Source organism: Lutra lutra, chromosome 1 (assembly GCF_902655055.1).
Source record: "Lutra lutra chromosome 1, mLutLut1.2, whole genome shotgun sequence".
Taxonomy (NCBI): domain Eukaryota; kingdom Metazoa; phylum Chordata; class Mammalia; order Carnivora; family Mustelidae; genus Lutra; species Lutra lutra.
The window spans coordinates 131,762,614-131,788,052 of NC_062278.1; the positions used below are offsets into that span (position 1 = coordinate 131,762,614).

The window sequence follows — 25,439 nt, forward strand, 5'->3', positions numbered from 1 at the left end:
TTGTTTCTTTAATAAAGTTGTTGGTCTCCATGACCTTCATACCTATTCAATGAACCCATGGATGTCTAAACTTCTATTTCCCTTGTGCTGCATGACCTTGGGTGAATTAACTTCCCTGTGCCTCAGGTTCCTCATCTGTAAAATAGGGTTGTTAACAGTCCCTCTTACTTGTGCTTGTGCTTGGCTGTGCTTGGCTGCTGTGAGAATTTAATATTATAGGTAAAGTATAACATTGGAACAGTGCCTAGAACATAGCAACCATGCCAAACTGTTTACTATCATTCTTATAATAAAAAAAGAAATAATAATTGCAATTTGTCATTCATCCAAAAGTTTCTCCAAAAGCTAATAATCCTTCAAGAGCAATTCTGATCCTTCATTTTCTGACAGGAATTGCCTCTACCTGCCTCCCTTGTCTCCTATGATACGGTCTTGTGATAGCTCCCGGGTGTCCGCAGTATTGTAGAATAAGGGTAACTTAACAGCATCCTGCTCCAACCATGATAAGGGCCATTTCTTCTCTGGAGTGGGGGAGAAAAGGAAAGCGTGTCGAACACAGGTCTAACAAATTGAACTTTTCAACGAAAGTAAAAAAGAGACTAAGCAAAGGAAAACCAAGCATTAGAAGAAAAACCAACTGACCAGAAAGCCCAGCATTCATGATTCAGATAGGCAGGTCTTGTTATAAGACTGATGGAATGCAGATAAAAGCTGAAGCTGGATACAAGCAGTTCATGATACTGTTTTTTTTAATACTAATAATCCCCAACTGATATCTAATGGTTGAAAATCCAATGGTTGAAACTAAAATCTGATTTCCATGATACCTGTGTAGATGACAGAAAGGTTCCTGGTTGAAGAGTAATCTATCAAATACCTTTCTATGCTCCATATAACCTGTCAAGAGCTTATCTTTATATCTTAAGAAATTCTATTTATTTAGGCAGGTCCTGACCATGAACATAAAGGGAGCATGAAGTTGTAGAATTACTTCTGTCCCCATTTTACATTATTACTTCAGGACTTGCCCCTATGGAAAGGTAAGAAGGGAAAGACAATAAAGTCAAGGTAAAAATAAATAAATAAATAAACCTTAATCTCCTAATTACTCAACTATCCTTTCCTCTGCAAGTCCCTTAACAAAATGTAAAATGCGATCGTTTTCTAAATATGATTTTTTTTAATTAATGAGCCAGAAATATCACTGTCTTTGGAATGTCCCTGGGTTAGAACCTCTAAAAGAAAACATTACTTCAGGGACATGAAAAGAAATAATGCCCAAAGAATGTACACCACAAGGGAAATGAGACAAAGCAAAGAATTATGGAATATATTTTTGCAAAGATGTTCCTTTTAGTCCACAGCTAGGAGGAGAAGGTTAAATAATGACTGAAGTTTAGATAAAGGGAAAAAAAAATCTAAAAAGGAACACTATTACGCACTCAAAGGTCTATTCCAGCTTAATAGTCCATGAGGCACATATTGATGACATTCTCACCTGTCTCAATCCAGTTGCTCAACAGATATACTGAATTCTCAGTATATGTGCGAGGCAAACGGGAATGAGGAATGAAGAACAATGCATACCACCCCACACAATGTATAAAGTATGAAGGGATTACACAGGTATCAACTAGGCCAGGTTAAGGGGTGGAAGCCTTGAACCACGTTGGGCCAGAGGGAGGCAGATGGCAGCAGAGTTGGGGGACCTTGTTTCAATCTGGGTCCCTCAAATTTAGCTGTGTATCTATCAAACCATTCTGAATACACATGAATTCAAACTGAGATGTAAGAAGATTTATCTAGATCCCACAAGGAGAAAAATGACTACTTTTCCAAGTAGGAGGTATGGACCCTTGAATCTTTGGGGATAATATGTCAAGGTAAACAGAGTGGGGAGGGGAGCCTCCATTAGCTGGCCACCAGAAAGTGATTACAGCACTGGAGGCAAAAAATTGGGGACCATTGGAAATATGCTCTAGTGAGAGGCACCCCCTTCTGAAAAGGGCACAAAGGATTAATAGGGCATAATTCTAGGTGGATCATTGTGGTCTCAGGATTCTAGGAGACTCAGAATGAACAAAGGAGCCTGAACTGATAGACTACAGGTGGGAGCAGGGAGACTAGTTATGGTCAGTGAGCCCAGAAGGGACTCTCAGTTCCAGTCACCATAAGCTGTGAGCAGAGTTAGTAGGGAGACTGCCCTCTGCCTGACCACCCTGAAAAGGATGAGAAGGTGCGGGCTGTTTAACATCCTAGAGAAGATATTAAAACAGCTTGCCCCCATGGTAGGGAGAGCTCTTGGGATAATGTGGTCCATGAAAGAACATTGCAGCAGCCCTCAACATGACCAGAGAGCTGTGGAAGAGGGTGCATGAGCAAGCCCATGGCCACTAGGAGTCGTGGAGTTACAAAGCACTGAGAAAATCACAGGTCCCTGTAACTCCCCCAGAAGAAGCACAGCCAGCAGAAGCTGCAGGATTCAGCAGTTTGGCACACAAAGAGCATGCACCCACAAATGGGCAACAATTCTCAGAGCATTGTGACTCCCAAAGTGACACTGGGGCAGCACCCAGCATGACCTGGGAGCTATGGAACAGGGTACATGTGCAAGCCCATAGTCGCTAACCACTGCAAAGTCATAAAGCTCAGAGATACTCATGGGTCCCCATGACTCCCCTGGGAGAGGTATGGCAGGCACGAATTGCATGAATCTGTGGGGTTTGGTGTGTGCAGAGTTGGAGATGGTTTGACCTGAAGGATTTGTTGAAGGAGGGGAGACCGGCGACACTGCAGCTCTGGGCCAGAGATTCCCGCACAGCCATATTTGCTCTGACCTCTAAAGAGAAGTGGAAAGACACCAGGGAACAAAAGCCACACAGCTAATCAGCTCATATTAAGCCTATCCTCTGACAAGGAGTGGGGGCAACTCCGCACAGGCAAAGACACCTGAGAAGGAAAGGAGCAGGCCTCTTTCCTAGAAGATAGACTGAAAGAACAAGTGAATGATAAGTTTATTCTCCAAAGGACTGTTAAACTCAGTACCAGGGAGAAATAATATAGGGAGAGCCAGGTGTTCCCTCACAACACGTTTACACTTTAGGCTAAAATTTACATTTCTTTTTAGTTTCTTTTCTTTTTTTCTTTTTTTTTTTCTTTTTTCTCTTTACCTTGTTCCCATTTGAAATATTATTTCCCAACCTATTTTTTTAAGTTCCTTACTTGTATTTTTTGACACGTTAGTGTTTATAGATTTATGTCCCATACTAGCCCATTCTTCATGCTATTCAATTTTATCAGGGTATATATATAAGTTCTGTATTCTAACACACAGACCAAAAATCAATCAGGAATAGGAAGATCACCCTGCTTTGTCTACCCTGAGAGATTATAATCTCTTGCCCCACCCCCTCTTTTTTATTTTTTATTTTTATTTATTTATTAGTTATTTATTACTTATTATTTTATTATTATATTTATGTTTATTTTATTATTTTATTATTATTATTTATTATTGTTTTATTGTTTGGATCATCTTGGCTTTGGTGGCATATCTGTGGTAACTTTTGACCACTTCAGATTTTTCTAAGGAGCACTTTGCATGGGCTATGGTTGATATTTTAGACTCTGTCCCTTTGCTCAATCATCCCTCAACAGAATGATTAGGAGGAACTCCCAACAAAGAAAAGAACCAGAGACAACGTCCCTGCCACAGAACTAATGGATATGGATATAAGCAAGATGTGAAGAGATAGACTTCAGCATAGTAATCATGAAGTCAATAGCTAGGTCTGAAAAAGGTCTTAGTGACAATATAGAATTTCAAAGGGCAGAAATGAGATCTAATCAGCCAAACCTAAAAAACGCTATGAATGAGATGCAGTCTAAACTGGATACTATAACAGCCAGAGTAAATGAGGCAGAAGAATGAATCAGTGATGTAGAAGATAAGTTGATAGGAAGGAAGGAAGCTGAGGAAGATAGGGATAGGCAGCTAGTAGCCCATGAAAACACTTAGATCAACAATGCCATGAAAACATTCCAATACCAGAATTATTGGGATCCCCAAGGGAGTGGAGGGGGGTTAGAAGGTATATTTGAGCAAATCATAGCTGAGAACTTCCTAATCTGGGGAAGGAAACAAGTATTCATGTCCAAGAGGCTGAGAGGAACTCTCCCACAATCAATAAAAATAGATAAACACCCCGACATATAATAGTGAAACTTGTAAATCTTAGAGCCAGGAAGCTATCCTGAGAGCAATTAGGGGAAGAGAATTCTACAGAGGGAGAACATCAGAATAACATCAGACCTATTCACAGAGAACCTGGCAAGCCAGAAAGGGCTGACAAGACATATTCAGGGTACTAAATGAAAAGAATATGCAGCCAAGAATACTTATCCAGAAGGTTGTCATTCAGAATGTATAGATAGATAAAGAGCTTCCAGGACAGGCAGAAACTGAAGATATGTGACCACCAAGCAGCCCTGCAAGAAATATTAAGGGGGATTCTGTAAGCAAAGAGAGACCCCAAGAGTAATATAGACCAGAAATTAACAGAGACAACCTATAGGAACAGGCAATACAATGGCACTAAATTCATATCTTCAATAGCTACTCTCAAATGAACGGGCCCCATGCTCCCATCAAAAGACACAGGGTTTCAGACTGTGCCTAAAGGACCCATTCATATGCTGTCTACAAGAGGCTAATTTTGAACCTAAAGACACCTCCAGATTGAAGTGAGGGGATAGAGAACCGTCTACCATGGCAACAGACCTCAAAGCAAGCTGGGGTAGCAATTCTCATATCAGACAATTAGATTTTAAAGCAAAGACTGCAGTAAGAGATGAAAAGGGACACTATATCATACTTAAAGGGTCTATCAAACAAGAAAATCTAACAACTGTAAATATCTATTCCCCCAACATGGGAGCAGCCAACTACATAAACCAACTAATAACCAAAATAAAGAGTCATATTGCTAAAAATAATTAATAGTAGGAGACATCAACACTCCACTCTCAGCAATAGACAGATCCTCTAAGCATATCAACAAAGAAACAAGAGCTTTGAAGAACACATTTGACCAGATGGACTTTGTAGATACATACAGAACATTCTAATCCTAAAACAACAGAATACTCATTCTTATTCAATGACACAGAACTTTCTCCAGAATAGGTCACATACTGGGTCACAAATCAGGTCTCAACAGACCAAAAGACCGAGATTATTCCTGCATATTTTCAGACCACTTACTTTGAAACTGGAACTCACCACAAGGAAAAATTTGGAAGGAACACAAACACTTGGAGGTTAAAAAGCATCCTATGAAAGAATGAATAGGTCAACCAGTAAATTAAAGAGGAACTTAAATAATTCATGCAAACCAATGAAAATGAAAATACATTGGTTCAAAACCTATGAGATACTGCAACAGCAGTCCTTGGAGGGAAGAACCTAGCCATCCAAGCCTCTCTCAAGAGAAATCCACAATGCACAAGCTAACCTTACACCTAAAGGATCTGGAGGAAGAACAGCAAATAAAGCCTAAACCAAGCAGGAGAAGTGAATTAATAAAGATTGGAGCAGAAATCAATGAAATAGAAACTAGAAGTGCAGTAGAATAGATCAACGAAACTAGAAGCTGGTTCTTTGAAAGAATAAGATTGATAAACCTCTAGCCATACTTATCCAAAGGAAAGAGAAACTCATAAAATCATGAACAAAAGGGGAGGAATCAGGACAATACCAAGGAAATAGACAATTGTTAGAACTTATTACCAGCAACTATATGCCACAAACTAGGCAATCTGGGAAGAAATGGATGCATTCTAGATACTTATAAACTACCAAGATTAACAAGAAGAAATAGACAATCTCAAACAGACCAATAACCAGCAAGGAAACTAAAACAGTCCTCAAAAACCTCCCAACAAACAGGAGTCGAGGGCCAGATGGCTTCCCAGGGAATTCTAAAAAAACATTTAAAGAAGAAATTATACCTATTCTCTTGAAGCTGTTCCAAAAAACAGAAATGGAGGGAAACTTCCAAACTTGTTCTAGGAGGCCAGCATTACTCTGATCCCAGAACCAGACAAACACCCCATCAAAAAGAAGAACTACAGACCAATATCCCTGATGAACATGGATGCAAAAATACTCAACAAGATCCTAGCCAATAGGATCCAACAGTACATTAAAAAAATTATTCACCACAACCAAGTGGGATTTATTCCTGGACTGCAAGCATGGTTCAACACTGCAAATCAATCAACAATGTGATACATTATATAAATAAAAGAAAGGACAAGAACCATATGATACTCTCAGTAGGTGCAGAAAAAGCTTTTGACATAGTACCAAGTCCTTTCTTGATTAAAACTCTTACAGTGTAGGGATAGACAGAATATATCTCAATGTCATAAAGCGATCTATGAAAAATCCCAAAGCAAATACTCTCAATGGCAAAAAAACAGAGCTTTTCTGCTATTATCAAGAACATGACAGGATATCCACTATCATCACTGCTGTTCAACACAGTACTAGAGGTCCTAGCCTCAGCAACCAGACAATAAAAAGAAATAAAGTGCCTCCAAATCAGCAAAGTAGTAGTCAAACTCTCACTCTCTGCAGATGACATAATACTCTGTGGAAAACTCAAAAGACTCCACCTCAAAATTGCCAGAACTCATATAGGAATTCAGCAACATGGCAGGATACAAAAGCAATGCACAGAAACCAGTGACATTTCTATACAGTAGCAAAGAGACTGAAGAAAGAGATATTAAAAAGTTGGTCCCATTTACAATTGCACCAAAATCCATACTACACTTAGGAAACAAGTGAACCAAAGAGGCAAAGGATCTGTACTCAGAAAACAATAGAATACTCATGAAAGAAATTGAGGAAGACACAAAGAAATGGAAAAACATTCCATGCTCATGGAACATTTGGAAAAACAAATATTTGTGAAAATGTCTATGCTACCTAAAGCAATCTACACATTCAATGCAATCACTTTCAAAATACCATCCACTTTTTTCACAGAGCTGGAACAAATAATACTAAGTTTGTATGGAACCAGAAAAAAAGAACCCAAATAACCTAAGGAAAGTTGAAAAAAGAAAACCAAAGCTGGTGGCATCATAATTCCGGACATCAAGTTCTATTACAAGCTATACTCATCATAACAGTATGAGTACTGGCACAAAACAGACACATAGATAGATGGAACAGAATAGAGAACTCAGAAATGAACCCTCAACTCTATGATCAACTAATCTTCGAAAAAGAAGGAAAGAATATCCACTAGAAAAAGACAGTCTCTTCAACAAATGGTGTTGGGAAAACTGGACAGCCACAGGCAGAAGGATGAAACTGGACCATTTCTTTACACCATACATAGAAATAGACCCAAAATGGATGAAGAACCTAAATGTGAGACAGGAGTCCATCAAAATCCTAGAGGAGAACACAGGCAGCAACCTCCGTGATCCTGGCAGCAGCAACTTCTTGCTAGACACATCGCAAAGGCAAGGGAAACAAGGCAAAAATGAACTCTTAGGACTTCATCAAGATAAAAAGCTTTTGCACAGCAAAGGAAACAATCATAAAACCAAAAGATAACCAACATAATGGGAGAAGATATTTGCAAATAACATATCAGATAAAGGGTTAGTATCCAAAATCTGTAACTTATCAAACTCAGCAATCCAAAAAACAATCAAGAAATGGGCAGAAGACAGGAACAGACATTCTGCAAAGAAGAGATCCAAATGGCCAAGAGACATATGAAAAAATGCTCAATATCACTCAGCATCAGGGAAAGACAAATCAAAACCACAGTGAGATACCACCTCACACCAGTCAGAATAGCTAAAATTAGTAAGTCGGAAACAACAGATTTGGCAAGGATATGGAGAAAGGAGAACCTTCCTAAGCTGTTGGTGGGATTACAAGCTGGTGCAGCCACTGTGGAAAACAGTACAGTGGTTCTTCAAAATTTGAAAATAGACCTACTCCATGACCAGCAATTGCACTACTGGGTATTTACCCTAAAAAGACAAATGTAGTGATCCAAAGGGGTACCTGCACTCCAATATTTATCACAGCAATTCCACAATAGCCAAAATATGGAGAGATTCTAGATGTCCATCAATAGATGGATAACAATAGATGAATGGATAAAGAAAGTGTGATATAGGTCTACAATGGAATATTACTCAGCCATCATAAAGACACAAAAGCGTGCCATGTGCATGATGTGGATGGAACTAGAGGTATTATGCTTTATGAAGTAAGTCAATCAGAGAAGGACAATTATCACAGGATCTCATGATATGTGGAATTTAAGAAACAAAACAAAATAAAAAACCAGTAATAGATACGTTAAAAAAAAATAAAGAACTCATGTATATCACTAAAAGCCAGCAAACTTCAAGAGGAAAAAGAAACAAAGTAAAAGAAGAACTATAAAACAAGTAAACAAATGTTAAGTACACAGTTATCAGTAAGTACACAGTTATCAGTAACTAATTTGAATGTAATGAAGCTAAATGCGACAATAAAAGCCACAGAATGGTGCCTGGGGGGCTCAGTTGAGTGACACAAGATCTCAGCTCAAGTCTTGATCTCAGGATTGTGAGTTCAAGCCCTATGTTGGACTTAAATATAAATAAATAAAAAGTAAAAAGCCACAGAATGATTGGAATGGATAATAAGGAAAGACCCATCTATTTGCTGCCAACAAGAAAACTTATTTCAGACTTAAGACACATGTAGATTGAAAATGAAGGAATGAAAAAGCATTTATCAGTAAATGGAAGTGGCAAAAAAACTGAGGATAGCAATACTTACATCAGACAAAATAGACTTAAAAGACTGTAACCACATACAAAAAATACTGCATAATCATAAAAAGAACAGTCCAACAATACAACTGTAAATATTGATGGACCCAACATGGAAGCACCTAGATACATAAAGCACCTATTAGCAAAAATAAAGAAGAAACTGATAGTAATACAATAATAGTAGGGGACTTTAACACCGTACTACATCAATGGATAGAAAACCAACAATGAAATAGTGGTTTTGAATGATACATTGGACTAGATATAACAGATATATTCATAACATTACATCCTAAATAGCAGTATACACATTTTTTTCCAGGGTGCACATGGAACATTTTCCAGAATAGATCACATGTTAGGTCACAAATATATCTTCACAAATTCAATAAAACTGAAGCCATACACCATGCATTTTTCCAACCACAATGCTATGAAACTAGAAAATCAACCACAGAAAAAATCTGGAAAGAACACAAACTCATGAAGGTTAAATAATACACTACTAGTCAGTGAATGGGTCAACCAAGAAATCAAATGGAAAATCAAAAAATACATAGAGGACAAGTAAAAATGAAAGCCCAATGGTCCCAAATCTTGGGATACCAAAAAAAGCAGTTCTAAGAAGGAAGTTTAATAGTAATACAGGCCTACCTCAGGAAGCAAGAAACATCTCCAATAAACAACCTAACCTTTTACCCAAAGGACTAGAAAAAGGAGAACAAATCCAATCCAAAATCAGTAGAAGAAATAATAAAGGTGAGAGGGAGAAACAAAATAAATAGAACAGACTGATGAAACCAGGAACTGGTTCTTCGAAAACATCAACAAAAACTGATAAACTAGCCAGACTCATCAAAAGTGAAGGCCTCTTTCTTGAAAGAGGAGAAATAATCACCAGCATAACAGAAATACAAACAATTATGAGAGAACATTATGAAGAATTATATGCCAATAAATTGGACAACCTGGGAGAAATGGGTATATTCCTAGAAACATAACCTACCAAAACCGAAGCAGGAAGAAATAAAAAATTTGAATGGACCATTCATTCATTACTAATTCAATTGAATCAGGAAAAAAAAAAAAAAAGTCCAGGATCAGACAGATTCACAGATGAATTCTACCAAACATTTGAAGAAGAGTTAATACCTATTTTTCTCAAACTATTCCAAAATATAGAAAGAAAACTTCTAAATCCCTTCTATGAAGCTAGCATTACCCTGATACCAAAGGTATAAACACCATACACAAAAAAGGGAACTATAGAGCAGTATCTCTGAAGAACATAGATGCAGAAATCCTCAACAAAATACTAGCAAATGAGAGCCAATAATGCATTAAAAAAAATTCACCATGATCAAGTGCGATTTATTCCTAGGATGCAAGGGTAGTTCAGTATTTGCAAATCAACATAACACATCACATTAACAAAAGAAAGGATAAAAACCTTATGTTCATTTCAAAAAATACAGAAAAGGCATTTGACAAAATACAACACCCCTTCTTAAAAACTCTCAACAAAGTAAGTTTAGAGGGAACATCACAAAATATGAAAAATATGAAATATGAAAAAGCCTAAAGCTAACATTATGCTCATTGGTGAAAAACTGAAAGCTCTTCCTCAAAGATCAGGAATAAGACAACAATGTCCTCTCCCACTTTTATTCAACATAGTAGTAGAAGTCCTAGCCACAGTAACCAGACAAGAAAGAGAGATAAAAGGCATCCAAATCAGAAGGAAGGAGTTAAACTTTACTTGCAGATGACATGATACTACATATAGAAACCCTAAAGACTCCACCAAAAACTACTAAAACTGATAAATGGACTCAGTGAAGTCACAGGATAGAAAATCAACATACAGAAATCTATATTTTTATACACTAATTCTATATATTAATAATGTATACACTGGGATGCCTGGGTAGCTCAGTCGGTTAGTAGTCTGCCTTTGGTTCAGGTCATGATCCTGGTCCTGCTTCTCCCTCTGCCTGCTGCTCCCCCCTGCTTGTGCTCTGCCAAATAAATAAAAACCTTAAAAAATAATGTATACACTAATCCTATATGTCAATAATGTATACACTAATGAAGCACCAGAAAGAGAAATTAAGGAAACAATCCCATTTATAATTGCACCAAAAACACAAATACCTAGGAATAAACTCAAAGAGTTATAAGATAAGAACTCTGAAAACTATAAAACACTGATGAAAGAAATTTCAGATAATACAAAAAAAAAATGGAAAGACATTCCAAGCTCATGGGTTGCAAGAACAAATATTGGTAAAATGTCTACCCAAAGCAATCTACAAATTTAATGCAAGGTCTATCAAAATACCAATAGCATTTTATAGAATTAGAACAAACAATCCTAAACTTAGTATGGAACCATAAAAGACCCTGAATAGACAAAGCAATCTTGAAAAAGAACAACACTAGAAATATCACAATTCTAGACTTCAGGTTATATATTAAAAAGTTGTAGTGATCAAAACAGTATGATACTGGCAGAAAAACAGACACATAGATTAATAGAACAGAACAGGGAGCCCAAAAAATAAACCCACAATTATACAGTCAATCTTTGACCAAAAAAGCAAGAATATACAATGGGAAAAAGTCTCTTCAACAAATGGTGTTGGAAAAACCGGACAGCTACATGCACCTCACATCCCATCAGATTGGCTAAAATAAACAACACAAGAAATAAGAGATGTTGATGAGGATGTAAAGAAAAAGGAGACTTCTTGCACTCTGGGTTGGAATGCAATGGGTGTAGCATCTGGAAAACAGAGTGGAGGTTCCTCAAAAAATTAAAAGTTGAACTACCTATGATCCAGCAATCACACTACTGTTATTTACCAAAGAATACAAGAACACTACTGAAAGGGATTCTTGCACACCTATGTTTACAGCAGCATTATTTACAATAACCAAGATATGGAAGCAGGTCAAGTGTCTGTTGATTGATGAATGGGTAAAGAAAACATTGTATATTTGTACAATAGAATATTATTCAGCCATAAAAAATAATGAAGTCTTGCCATTCGCAACTAGAGATTATAATGCTAAGTGAAATAAGGTCAAAGACAAATATCATACTATCTCACTTATATGTGGATTTAAGAAACAAACAAAGGGAAAAAAAAAGTTAAAGAAACAGACTCTTAACTATAAAGAACTGACTGCTACCAGAGGGGGTGGGGGGCGATGAATTAAATAGGGGTTGGTGATAAAGAAATACACTTGTTGTAATGAGCACAGGGTGATACATGGAAGATTTGAATCACTATACTATACACCAAAAACTAATATAATACTTTGGGTTAACTGGAATTAAAAACAAAGTGATATTATCCTTGATTGATATTTTGCTGATAAGTTTTTATTTTTATTTTTAAATTTTTAAATTAATTATAATTATGTTCAGTTAGCCACTGTATAGTACATCATTAGTTTTTGATGTAGTGTTCAATGATTCATTAGTTACATATAACACCCAGTGCATATCATAACACGTGCCCTCTTAATACCCATCACCTTGTTGATGAGTTTTTAAATACTGGCATCTTTGCTCTCTTGAAAACCCTTAAATAGAGCTTCTGGTTTCTGGTCAGCATGTAAAGAGTTTGGAAGTAATCACCCTCACCCACATCCTCTCAAGAAATCTCTGAAAGAAGTGAAAATCAACTTTTTTTAGATCTGTTAGAGAACTGAGGTCACAGGGCAAGCTGCTGCCCTGGAAAATTGGAGATGGACAAGTATTAGGACAGAAGCATGACTTATTGGAAGAGATACCTGCAAGCAGTTGCTAGGACTTCTAGTACTATGTTGAACAATAGTGGCGAGAGTGGGCATCCTAGTACCATTCCTGATAAGGGGAAGGCTCTCAGCTTTTCCCCCACTGAGAATGGTATTTGCTGTGGGCTTTTCATAGATGGTTTTTATGAAATTGAGGAATGTTCCCTCTATCCCTACACTCTGCAGAGTTTTAATCATGAAAGGATGCTGTATTTTATCAAATGCTTTTTCTGCATCAACTGAGAGGACCATACAGTTCTTCTCTCTTCTATTTTTGATTTGTTCTATCACATTGATTGATTTGCAAATGTTGAACCACCCCTGCATCTCAGGGATAAATCCCACCCTGATCATGATGGATAATCCTTTTCATGTACTGTTGGATTCTATTAGCTAGGATCTTGTTGAGAATTTTGGCATCCATATTCATCATAGGTATTGGTCTGAAACTCTCCTTTTTGATGGGGTCTTTACCTGGTTTTGGGATCGAGGTAATGCTGACCTCAAAGAATGAGTCTGGAAGTTTTCCTTCTACTTATTTTTTGAAACAGCTTCAGGAGAATAGGTATTACTTCTTCTTTAAATGTTTGGTAGAATTCCCTAGGGAATCCGTCAGGTCCTGGACTTTTGTTTTTTGGTCTATTGTTGAGAGTGGAGTGTTGAGATCTCTAACAATTAATGTATTATTACCAATATGTCTATTTTAGCAGTTGGCTTATGTACCTGGCTGCTCCCATGTTGAAGCATAGATATATACAAATAGATCAATGGAACAGAAGAGAGAGCCCACATACAGACCCTCAATTCTATGGTCAACTAATCTTTGACAAAAAGGAAAAAATATCCAATGGAAAAAAGACAGTCCCCTCAGTTTGCTTCCTGAGATTAAGAGTCTTATGGTTTGTCTCACAAACAGGATTGCTGGAGGGGAGGGGGCTAAGTGGGATGGGTGGCTGGGTGATAGACCGTGGGGAAGGAATGTGCTATGGGAGTGCTGTAAATTGTGCAAGACTGAAGAATCACAGACCTGTACTCTTGAAACAAATAATACATTATATGCTAATAAATAAATAAATAGAAAAAAGACAGTCTCTTCAACAAATGGTGCTGGGAAAACTGGACAGCTATATACAGAAGAATGAAACGCAACCATTCTTTTACAACATACACAAAGATAAACTCTAAATGGATGAAAGACCTCAATGTGAAACAGGAATCCATTAAAACCCTAGAAAAGAACATAAGCAGTAACCTCCATGACATCAACCACAACAACTTCTTTCAAGACATGTCTCCAAAGGCAAGGGAAACAAAAGCAAAAATGAGCTTTGGGACTTCATCAAGATAAAAAATTTCTGCACAGCAAAAGAAACAGTCAACAAAACAAAGAGGCAACCCACAGAATAGGAGAAGATATTTGCAAATGATACTACAGAAAAAGGGCTGGTACCCAAGATCTGTAAAGAACTTCTCAACACCGAGAAAAAAAAATAATCCAGTAAAAAAAAAAAATGGGCAGAAGACATGAACAGACACTTCTCCAAAGAAGACATAAAATGGCTAACAGACAGATGAAAAAAATATTCATCATCATTAGCCATCAGGGAAATTCAAATCAAAACCACACTGAGATACCACCTTATACCAGTTAGAATGGCAAAAATTGACAAGGCAAGAAACAACAAATGTTGGAGAGGTTGTGGAGAAAGTGGAACCCTCTTACACTGTTAGTGGAAATGCAAGTTGGTACAGCCACTTTGGAAAACAGTGTGGAGGTTCTTTAGAAAGTTAAAAATAGAGCTACCCTATGACCCAGCAATTGCACTACTAGTAATTTACCCCAAGATACAGATGTAGTGAAAGAAAGGCCACATGCACCCAATGGTCATAGCAGCAATGTCCACAACAGCCAAAATGGGGAAGGAGCCCAAATGCCCTTCAACAGATGAATGGATAAAGAAGATGTGGTCCATATACACAATGGAATAATCAGCCATTAGAAAGGATGAATACCCAACTTTTGCACCAATAGGGTTGGGACTGGAGGAGATTATGCTAAGTGAAATAAGTTAAGCAGAGAAAGTCAATTATCATATGGTTCCACTTATTTGTGGAACATAAGGAATAGCATGGAGGACATTACGAGAAGGAAGGGGAAATGAGGTGGGATGGGGAGGGGGAGACAAACCATGAGAAACTATGGACTCTAGGAAACAACTGAGGGTTGTAAAGGCGGGGATGTGTTAGCCCAGGGATGGGTATTAGGAGGGTATGTATTGAATGGAGGACTGGGTGTTATACACAAACAATGAATCATGGAACACCACATCAAAAACTAATGTACGATATGGTAACGAACATAAAAAACAAAAACAAACAAAAAAAAACAAGATACCTGCAAGCAGAGATCTCCAGGGGGAACCAGTACCAATGTAAGCAAACCGAAACTGTACCTAATGAATTGTTAGGGGTTCACTGTAGTGTCTGCTAGAGCTGGTAGCAGGGATTGACTACAAATGGGCACAAGGTATCATTTTGTGGTAAATGCAATGTTTTGAAGCTGGATTGTAGAGATGTTTGCACAATTCTGTAAGTTTACTAAAAATCAATGAAGTGTTACTTAAACTGGTGATTTTTATCACATGTAATTCTATGTTCAATAAGGCTGTATTTTATTTTTATCCTTTTTTTTCATTTTATTTTATTTATTTTTAATTTTATTTTTTATAAACATATATTTTTATCCCAGGGGTACAGGTCTGTGAATCACCAGGTTTACACACTTCACAGCACTCACCATAGCACATACCCTCCCCAGTGTCCATAATCCCACCCCCTTCCCCCCATCAACCCTCAGTTTGTTTGTGAGATTAAGAGTCACTTATGGTTTGTCTCCCTCCCAATTCCATCTTGTTTCATTTTTATTCTTTTTAAGATTTTATTTATTTATTTGAGAGACCATAAGTAGGCAGAGCAGCAGGCAGAGCAGGCAGAAGGAGAAGTAAGCTCCCTGCTGAGCAAGGAGCATGACATGGGACTCCATCCCAGGACCCTGGAATCAGAACTGAGCTGTAGGCAGACCTCTGACCGAGAGCCACCCAGGCACCCCAAAGCTGTATTTTGAAAAAACTGATGTCATAAAAGACATAGAAAGGTTATGTGACTATTCTGGAGTAAAAGAAACTAGAGAGACAGAAGCAAATGCAATAAGTGGACCCTAGACTGAAAAAAAAAAAAAAAAAAAAAACATGCTATAAAAAATACTGGGTCAATGGAATGTGGACAGTATATTAGATAAAAGTATTTTATCATATTAAATTTATCAAGGTTGGTAAAGTACTGTGGTCATGTATGAGAATTCCTTAGTTATAGGATATACTAAAGTGTTTAAAGAATCATGAGGTATACAACTTAATCTCAAATGGTTTCAGAAAAAAATATATACATATCTACACACAGGGGTATGGAGTTTGGTAGGGAGAAAAAGCATGTGTACATGAGCATGTAAATGGCACAAAATATCAACAATAAATGAACCTGGATAATGGGTATGAGTATTTTCTGCAGTGTATTTCAGCTTTTCTATAAGTTTGAAATTATTTCCAACTAAAAAAAGGGGTGGGTGTGGTAAATCCCTACTGAGTACCTTTTGCATATAAGGCACTGTATAAAGTACTGGTACAGAAAGAAGACAAATTTGTGAGCTCCTGCCTTCAGATTAGATCTGCATTAGGTGGCTATGTCTCCATTTCCTTGATTTGATTTCCCTGGGGGCAGTAATTACTTAATAAATTTTTTAAAAGGGCAACAGAACATTCAGAGTTTCTACAATAGCCTGGTTTCCCATGTACCCATCTCCAGTTCAGAACAATTCACTTCTGAAGACAAGTGGCTACTAAATGAACAAGAATCAGAGAAATATTCATTGCAGAGTTTATGATAGTCAGATCAACAAAAAACTTATTCTGTGGGTTGCCTGCCAGGATGTGGACCTGGCTTTATGATAGAGAATGAGTCCTATAATGAAATGTTATGAGATTTAAATCATGCTCTCTTCTTAAACATTATTCAGTGTTTATTACTTATTTTTGTCTTATATCTGCATTCACATCACTTTCTCATAAGTTGCATCACAGTCCCAAGCCCTTTCCAGAGAAAAATCCATTTTAACTTTGCTCAGCTTCTGCAGCTCACTGCCAACAGCTGCAGGGAGAGGGAGGTAGTGGTAGTAGGTGCATCACAGCTCTGCCACTGCCCAGGCTGAGCTGAATAAAGGTGACTGGCATCTTGGAGATGCCAGTCTTGTGCTTTCCACTCACTCCTCACTTGTTTAAGCCCTCTTCTCCCAAGACAGTGGGCCTCCCAGAGGACAAGTGGAATGTCACACACCCTGGGAACTTAAGGAGTCCCTCTGAATCTGTGGCAGGCTATCAAAAGGGCTCAAGTCATCTGAAAGGAGGTGTGAGGAGGTTGGCAGGTACCTATGACATTTATTATACTGGTGGTATCACTCAATGCCCCTCGAGAGTAGCACTTAATGAAGTGTGATAGGTAGTACTGATCCAAAAGAGAAAAATGGCCAACAGGGCACCAGGGGTCTTTTCAGAGGAAAATAGGTTTAGAAAAATTTGTTACATGTGTAAGGTTCTGGATAGCATCATTCTAAGAGAAATCTATTATTCTGGACAAGGAACATCTATCAGGTTTGTGAATAAAAATATGATGTAGTGAATCAAATTCAAGAGAATATCTATAGGTATACAAAACAATGGAAAAGCAGATGAAGAATGTACATATTCTCAGGAGCTTAAGACTGATGTCAACTACACAGCTAGACTCAGACTTTGACCAGGCAAAGCCTGGACAGACCACATACCATTCCTGGCTACAGGCATGATGGGGTAGAGGTGAAGTCGCAAATGAAGGAAGCCAAATCCAGGGATATCACATGGTCTCACTATTTTTACCTTAAGAGTAGGCTAGAGGGGAATTTAGAGCGGGCTAGAGAGGAATTTAGGTGTTAAATAAAGGATGAAATATGGAGGGGGAAGGGCTTGGATTATATGTACTAGGATTTGTGCCTAACTGGACCTTTAGTTTCTTGAAAACACTTGACTTGATCCTCCTTAATCCAAATAAATTCTGCAGATACATGTTGCCTTAACGATTTCTTCACACCATTGGTGAAATAAAAAAAGTCTTGAGTAAGGTAAATGACCACCGCCCTCCCTGTGTGTGTGTGTGTGTGTGTGTGTGTGTGTGCGCGCGCGCATTTTTGGTTTTGTTTTAAGTAGAGCCCAGCATGGGGCTTGAACTCATGACCCTAGAATCAAGACCTGAGTGGAGATCCAGAGTTGGATGCTTAACTCACTGAGCCACCCAGGTGCCCCTGCCCTTATTTTTTTTTTTTAGCTAGATATATTATTTATTTAAAAAACAATTGGTTCTTCCTATATGAAGACCCAATGACAAACTAGAAAAAAAAATAAATAAATCAACCAGTTACTTAAGAAAGTAATCCAGAACCAACAAAATCAGCTTACAATAAAGGATGTCAGAATCTCTTTGTAAAGAAACTGTATTCCTAGTGAAGTCTTCTAAACTAGGATTGTCAGCTACATCCTCACAAAGATGTGAAAGGTGTATCAATTTACCACTCCACTCATGGCAACATATTTAGGAAAGAGAAGTCATTCAAGGTCTCTCACAACCTGACAAAGGCTTTCCCTCTAAATTCACCTCCCAGCCCTCCTCTGTTCTATCCAAACAGAGGTCTACACCATTTTTTTCCTGCTTGGAATGCTTTCCCCATTTCCCTATTTAATTTCTACTCATTCTTCCAGATCTATATTGAATCTGACAGCTGCCCAAGAAGCCTTTCCTAACTGCTCCTTTTCTCAACATCTAAGGTATGTTTTCTTTGTACAGAAAACTGTACAGTTAGTACTATCAATTTTTTTAAAAGATTTTATTTGATAGAGAGCACAAGTAAACAGACTGGCATGCAGAAGGAGAGGGAGAAGCAGGCTCCCAGCTTAACAGAGAGCCTGACACGGGGCTTGACCCCAGGACCCTGGGATCATGACCTGAGCTGAAGGAAGATGCTTAACCAACTGGGCCACACAGGTGCCCCTACTACCAGTTTTTTAAGGTGTTCTACTACCCCAAATAATTAACTTCTGAAGGGAAGGACCTCCCCTTGTATCATCTTAGAGAACAGGTACCTCCAAATATCTGTAATTTTGTGGTACTTTGAACACTCTTCCTGCACTTCAATCCATTCTTCATGTATCAGCAAGAGTTATCTTAAAATTTCAACTAGATCATGTCGCCCTCTACCCTTTAGCCTCCCTTTCAAACCTTTCACCAGCTTTCATTGTATTTAAGCATGAATCTATACTTGTTACCCTGCCTAGAAGGTTCTACATGATCTGGGTCTTTCTTAATCTTCATAGTCTTACCACAATACTCCAAACCAGCATCTTCCTTCCAGCCACATCTGCCTTCTTACAATTCCTAAATATGCTAGGTTTTATCCTGCCTTCAAGTTTCTTACATGTATTATTTGTTGTTGGCCTGAAATGCCTTCCCTATTGCCTTTCCTCTCCCCAGCCTGCCCCACACATATTAGTCATAGTCACATGGCATAACTAACCCTTTCCTTTTCATCATGTCTCAACTAAAATCCACCTGCCTGAAAGGCCTGATGTACATTTCCCACATTACTTTCCATCTCGACATCTGATGTTTCCTTCATGGCACTTTTTATTATGTTCTGTAGGCCACTGCATAGTATATCATTAGTTTTTGATGTAGTGTTCAATGATTCATTAGTTGCATATAACACCCAGTGCTCATTACAACACGTGCCCTCCTTAATACCCATCACCCAGCTACCCCATCCTCCGACCACTCCCCAAACCCTCAGTTTGTTTTCTATAGTTGAGAGTCTCTCATGGTTCATCTCCCTCTCTGATTTCTCCCCCTTCAGTTTCCCCTCTCTTGCCCTATGGTCCTCCGCACTATTCCTTATGTTCTACATATGAGTGAAACCATATATCTGTCTTTGCTTGACTTATTTCACTTAGCATAATCCCCTCCAGTTCCATCCACACTGATGCAAATAGTGGGTATTCATCCTTTCTGATGGCTGAGTAATATTCCACTGTATATATGGATCACATCTTCTTTATCCATTCATCTATTGAAGGGCATCTGGGCTCCTTCCAGTTTGGCTATTGTGGCTATTGCTGCTAGGAACATTGGAGTGCATGTGCCCCTTCTTTTCACTACATCTATATCTTTGCGATAAATACTTAGTAGTGCAATTGCTAGGTCATAGGGTGGCTCTGTTCTTAACATCTTGAGGAACCTCCATACCATTTTCCAGTGTGGTTGTACCAGCTTGCATTCCCACTAACAGTGTAAGAGGGTTCCCCTTTCTCCACATCCTTGCCAACATGTTTCTTGTTTTGTTAATTTTTGCCATTGTAACTAGCATAAGGTGGTATCTCATTGTGGTTTTGATTTGTATTTCCCTGAAGGCTAGTGATGTTGAACATTTTTTCATGCATCTGTTGGCCATTTGTACGTCTTCTTTGGAGACACGTCTGTTCATGTCTTTTGCCCATTTTTTGAGTGGATTATTTGTTTTTGAGTGTTGAGTTCGAGAAGTTCTTTATAGATCTCAGATACCAGCCCTTTGTCTATAATGTCATTTGCAAATATCTTCTCCCATTCTGTGGGTTGCCTCTTAGTTTTGTTGACACTTTCTTTCGCTGTGCAAAAGCTTTTATCTTGATGAAGCCCCAAAAGTTCATTTTTGCACTTTAATTTATAATTTGTTTACAGCCTTATTGGCCCTCACCCTCAAAACACATATAAGGTCTCTTGGAGCAGAGAACATATCTTGGCATAGACTAGGTACAGTACCAAGTAATTATCTTGAATTAACTGAGAAAATCACAACTGAAGACATCTGAAAGCATGTTCTAAATTCTCAATCTAGGTAGGTTATACCACATGAATGTTAGTTAATTCAGGGAGCTAAAGCAAACAGGACACAGTGACGTTTGGGCCAATATAAAGGTAAACCTCAGGGACTAAAGACAAGTTGTCCAGAAGGGTCTGGTGGACTAAATAAACAGGATTTCACCTCTGATGCCAGGCTTCTCATCTGGCAGTACCTTTAGAAAAAATACATCAATCACCCACCAAATGAGCAAACAGCACAAAGTCAGACAATTCCAAGTATTATGAGGATATGGATCACAAGAGTTTCCATTACACTAGCAGGAGCATAAAATGGTGTAACTACTTTGAAAAACAATTTGGCATTATCCAGTGAAGCTGAATATTCACAATCCCTATGACACAACATTTGATAATTATATAGCCTAGAGAAAGTCTTACATATGTGTATCTGTGTAAGACATATACAAGGGAGACATGAACCAAGAGATGTAAATAGGAACACTGACAGCACTGTTGTTTATATGGGAATCAATAAATAGTACACATTCACGTAAGAGAAAAATGAATTTACTGTGGTACAAACTTCAGCACAGAGGAATGTCAAACAAGGCTAAGCACAAGAAGCAAAGGTCAAAAAAACATTATGGTTTCATTTTTTTTTGCTTAAAAATATGTAAACAGATGTTAAAACTTAAATGATAAGGCATAACTGCAAAGTTGGAGATACTAGTTACAGCCAGTAAGGGGAAAAAAAAAAAAGGAGGTGAATGTAATTGGAAACAAGCACAAAGGGGCTTCAAAAGAAGTGATAATGTTCTTTTAAGCAAGGTGAAGACTACACAGAAGGTACATGTTTTATTCTTCATACCTTACATATACATGATATCCACTCTATGTATATTAATTTTTTTGAAAGAATTAAAGACTGATCAAAGTATAGAAGGGGGGAAGGTAAATGGTTTCTTCTTATACTTAAGATAATATGTAATGATCTCTTCAAAATGTCTGCTATAAACCCAAAGCCATATAAGTGTTCTCTCAAAATCAAAACTGTTAGTTCCCATAACCTGCAATTTCCTTAACTTCATTCAACACTTTTTGTTACTCCACTTTCTTCTTTCACTTTCACTCTCAAAATTTAACTTGTTATATGTTGTGCATCTTTGTAAACCACTCTAAATCCTTTCTAGAATAAGATGTGGTAATATAGGAGATATTAGAAATAATATGGTAATACAAGACAGAATGAAGAGATCATCTTGTAACCAAACACACAAAATACTGAAGGGGCTTATACCAGACAGAAACAGGAATGAAACTAATTGGTCATACTGGGATAGTCACTACATTTCAAACTCCAAGAAAGTCCTTACTTCATGGAAAAGACAAGTTTAATTAATGAACTCCAGTGAGGAATGTCATGCTTGTACTACCAAACTTAGTAAGGTAATTGGAGTACAAGTACATGTGAAGAATTATAGTCACAGTAAAAACTCACAGAAACCACACTAACGAAAAGGAATAGGTTTTCATTGTTGTTATGGTTGTTTCCAATCCTTACTCTTAGAGAATTTATTTACCCACTACAGAAGAACCTCCAGAATAGTCTATTCCCTTGTTTACAGAACCAAAACTGCCATGCATTAATAACCCTACAATTATATTGAAATATTCAGATGTGTGATCCCACCCACTTTAAGCCTTGAAAGCAGAACTATGTAGAAATAGGCACGTGCTGGTATTGCAATTTTCATTTTAAAATATAATTTTTATTCCTAGAATGCTATGTACAAATACTCATAACCACATGAATACCATATGGACAAAAACAACCCTCTCATTTTAAAAATTGGCCGAGTTGAATAAAACTTGTTAGAATCAAGATTGAGGAGCTATCAATTAAAAGTGTGATAGAAGCTCTTCATTAAGGAATATGTGCCCTATGTTGAGGTCCTTTCAGTTTTTCAGTAAGAAAAAATTTGTTTCTGGAGCATTAAAAAAATGGATTTCTTCTGTACCAACTAGAACTTCAAAGTGTCAAAACTAGGTCAGAGGTGGAGAGATCAGGCTTAAACTACAAGATGTCACATTTCCCTTCCCAAACTTTTATTTTATAACTTCCTAAGACATGTTTTTCTTAAACATGGTTGCTTCCTCTATGAGGAAAGAGATTAAAAAGCTGGCAAAGCATAACTACATTTACAGTAAACTTACTGTATCTACCATAGTTGGGAAAGGCAACATTGTGGCTAATTAAAAATCATGTTAGCTAAGACTTATAGTGTCTCCGTATATCCAAGTTATCTCCTGTGTCAGTGTATGTCTGTATATCTTCCTATATACATATATATTTGTACATATCCTTATACACCCCCAAGCATTTGGATTGCTAGCACCCACAGAATTAGAAAATACACAGTATTTAAAAAATTACACAGATCACAATTCATTCAACAAATATACACCAAATTCATTTATATTCAAGGATCATATCATTGTGGCTTTGGCATCTAGGACTTCTCAAAGGGTGAGATCATTTCCCCAAAGTCCCTGTATAAGATATAAAAGGCCTGGTTCTGCCCTCTAAAAGTTTATAGCTTGGCAGGAATCTGACTTAACTTTGTTATTTCAGGACTTTCAGGGTCTTGCAGGGACTGCACTGTGTTCATGACTATATTGCAGATGTGAAGTGTCAATGCAAAATTGAAATTTAGTACACTTAGTACAGTTTGGCTGCTTTTTGTTTACACACTGTATAAGTGATCTGTAGGATACACTTCTTTTAAGGAAAGAAAGGGTACCTTTAAACCATGATTTCATCAGGGTAGTTTTCCCCTGCCTTACTCCATCTCTGACACTACTACCACATTCTATAATTTTACACAGGAAAAAAAGGGTTCCTTCTCAAACCAACCTTTATATTCACATTTGTTCCCTTTGTTTTGAAAATTCTGATTTATATATGAGAAGTCCCCTTACACACAAAATAGACATTTAGAAGTGAAATGCTAGAACTCCACAAATGTCTCATGAAATGTCATTTCTCTATGATATTCTTGTCAAGGTAGAAGGATTCCAGAAAGAGAAATTGGAATTAAAATTTGTTCCCTTTGGCAAATCTTTTTTGGATCTCTTTATAGAGTGTGTTTAGGGCTCAACAGACTGTGACACAGAGCAGACAGACACTAAAGACATTAGCATCTGTCTACAAGGACATTAAGGACTTACCAAGAGTTCATTCTGAATTTTAAATGCAGTGCTCACAAAGAGTAAATACATATTAACTCCAAAATAGTTCACTTAAAAGTCAGTTCATACATTAAGTTTCTTTTGGCTTATACTATGGGATCCTTCTGGATTGTCCAGAAGATAGAATTAAATGCCTTTTTGGTTGGTAGAAATGATCTCTAGTCTAAAATGACCAAATGCCTTCCTGCAGACAGTATCTTAATTGAGCTGGGCCCTGTAATTGATCTGTCCTTAGACAGGCCTACATTGTGGCTTTCATCTGTCTGACAGAAGTAAAAACAGATGGATAAGTGGGAAGGAAAGGAGCAAGAAATGAAGGAGGGCTCTTCATCAAGCACAAAGTAATTAGGAGAAATATACCACAGCCAAAGGGATGCAGTCTCTGTGGTGAAATATGTAATGTGATTCGCAAAGATAAATAAGGCAAGAGAACCTTCCATGACCCTCTTTTATTCTTTATACTTCCCTGGGCAGGGCTAAGGTTGAGCTCTGAGTGCTTAAAATTAAGACAGTCCCCCAGATGGGGTTAAATGGGAGCCCTATGCACGTAGTCTAAGACTACTTCTCAATCAAGCATCTGGAGACCCAGGACCCTGAGTGCTGCAATGTCCACACTGCCTGCCTCCCACCCAATCTCCTATGCTCATAGTCTTGGGGATATTAAGATTAATTTCATCACACCTTTTATCCCTGTTAACAACAGACACTGTGAGAAACCCAGGTCATTTCTCATTCCTCCAAGTTTTACGGTCATATAACCTCCTTCATTCATTTTCTTGACCCTATCTCCTAGACCCCTAGTGCCTGAAGCCCTTTTCTTGTGCCTCTGGAACTCACAGGCAGCCATCAGCTAAATCCCCTACTATATCCTTGGCCACCTCTCTGAATGCTTCATCTTCCTACTCTGTCACCTGGCTCTTCCCAGAGGGCACTACTTCTCTCCCCACCCACCCTCACAAGTGGTGGCTATTTCCCTCCCAACATTCCTTGAACCACAGGTATTAGAGGTGGGCTGGGTGTCCTTATTGCTTCTCTTTACATCTAGACCATTGTCCTTTCTTTTCTGTACAAAGGCTGAGCTTGGAGTCACACAAAATCAGACCACCTTCCACTCCTCATTCAGCAAAGACCTGGGTTCCTGGCTCTCTGTCACTCCCAATCACTACTATGGCCATGATTCCAGGTGAATTCAGTATTCACACAGGTGATCTAGTATTCTAGATTCTCAGCCTTTGTCCTCCACCCTAACTCCAAGGTCAGACACCAGTTTTAAACTGCAATTACTCCATGTTACCCTCTAACCACTACCATCACCTTTGTCAGTTCCTCTCCTCTGGTGAGAAGTTCTTCACCAACTTCAGTAAGACCAACTTCAGGGACTCCAGTGAGACCTAGAAACCATTGACACTACCACTTTTCACCATCCCTCAACCTCCTCACATCTGGCCTCAACTCCTTAACCAGTTTAAATTCCACATTCAGTTATGACCACTCCCTTTCTGAGTGAGGAAGGTGTATACCCTGAACTCCCTCCCACTCTCACGTGGACCTGC

The 25,439-nt window shown here is 38.0% G+C and overlaps 1 protein-coding gene across 11 annotated transcripts in view; it reads right to left on the bottom strand.

The window, feature by feature from the left end:
* The window catches only part of TMEM108 (transmembrane protein 108), a 377,903-nt gene that overhangs the window by 327,738 nt on the left and 24,726 nt on the right, over positions 1–25,439 (bottom strand). The gene's annotated exons all lie outside the window — the stretch shown is intronic.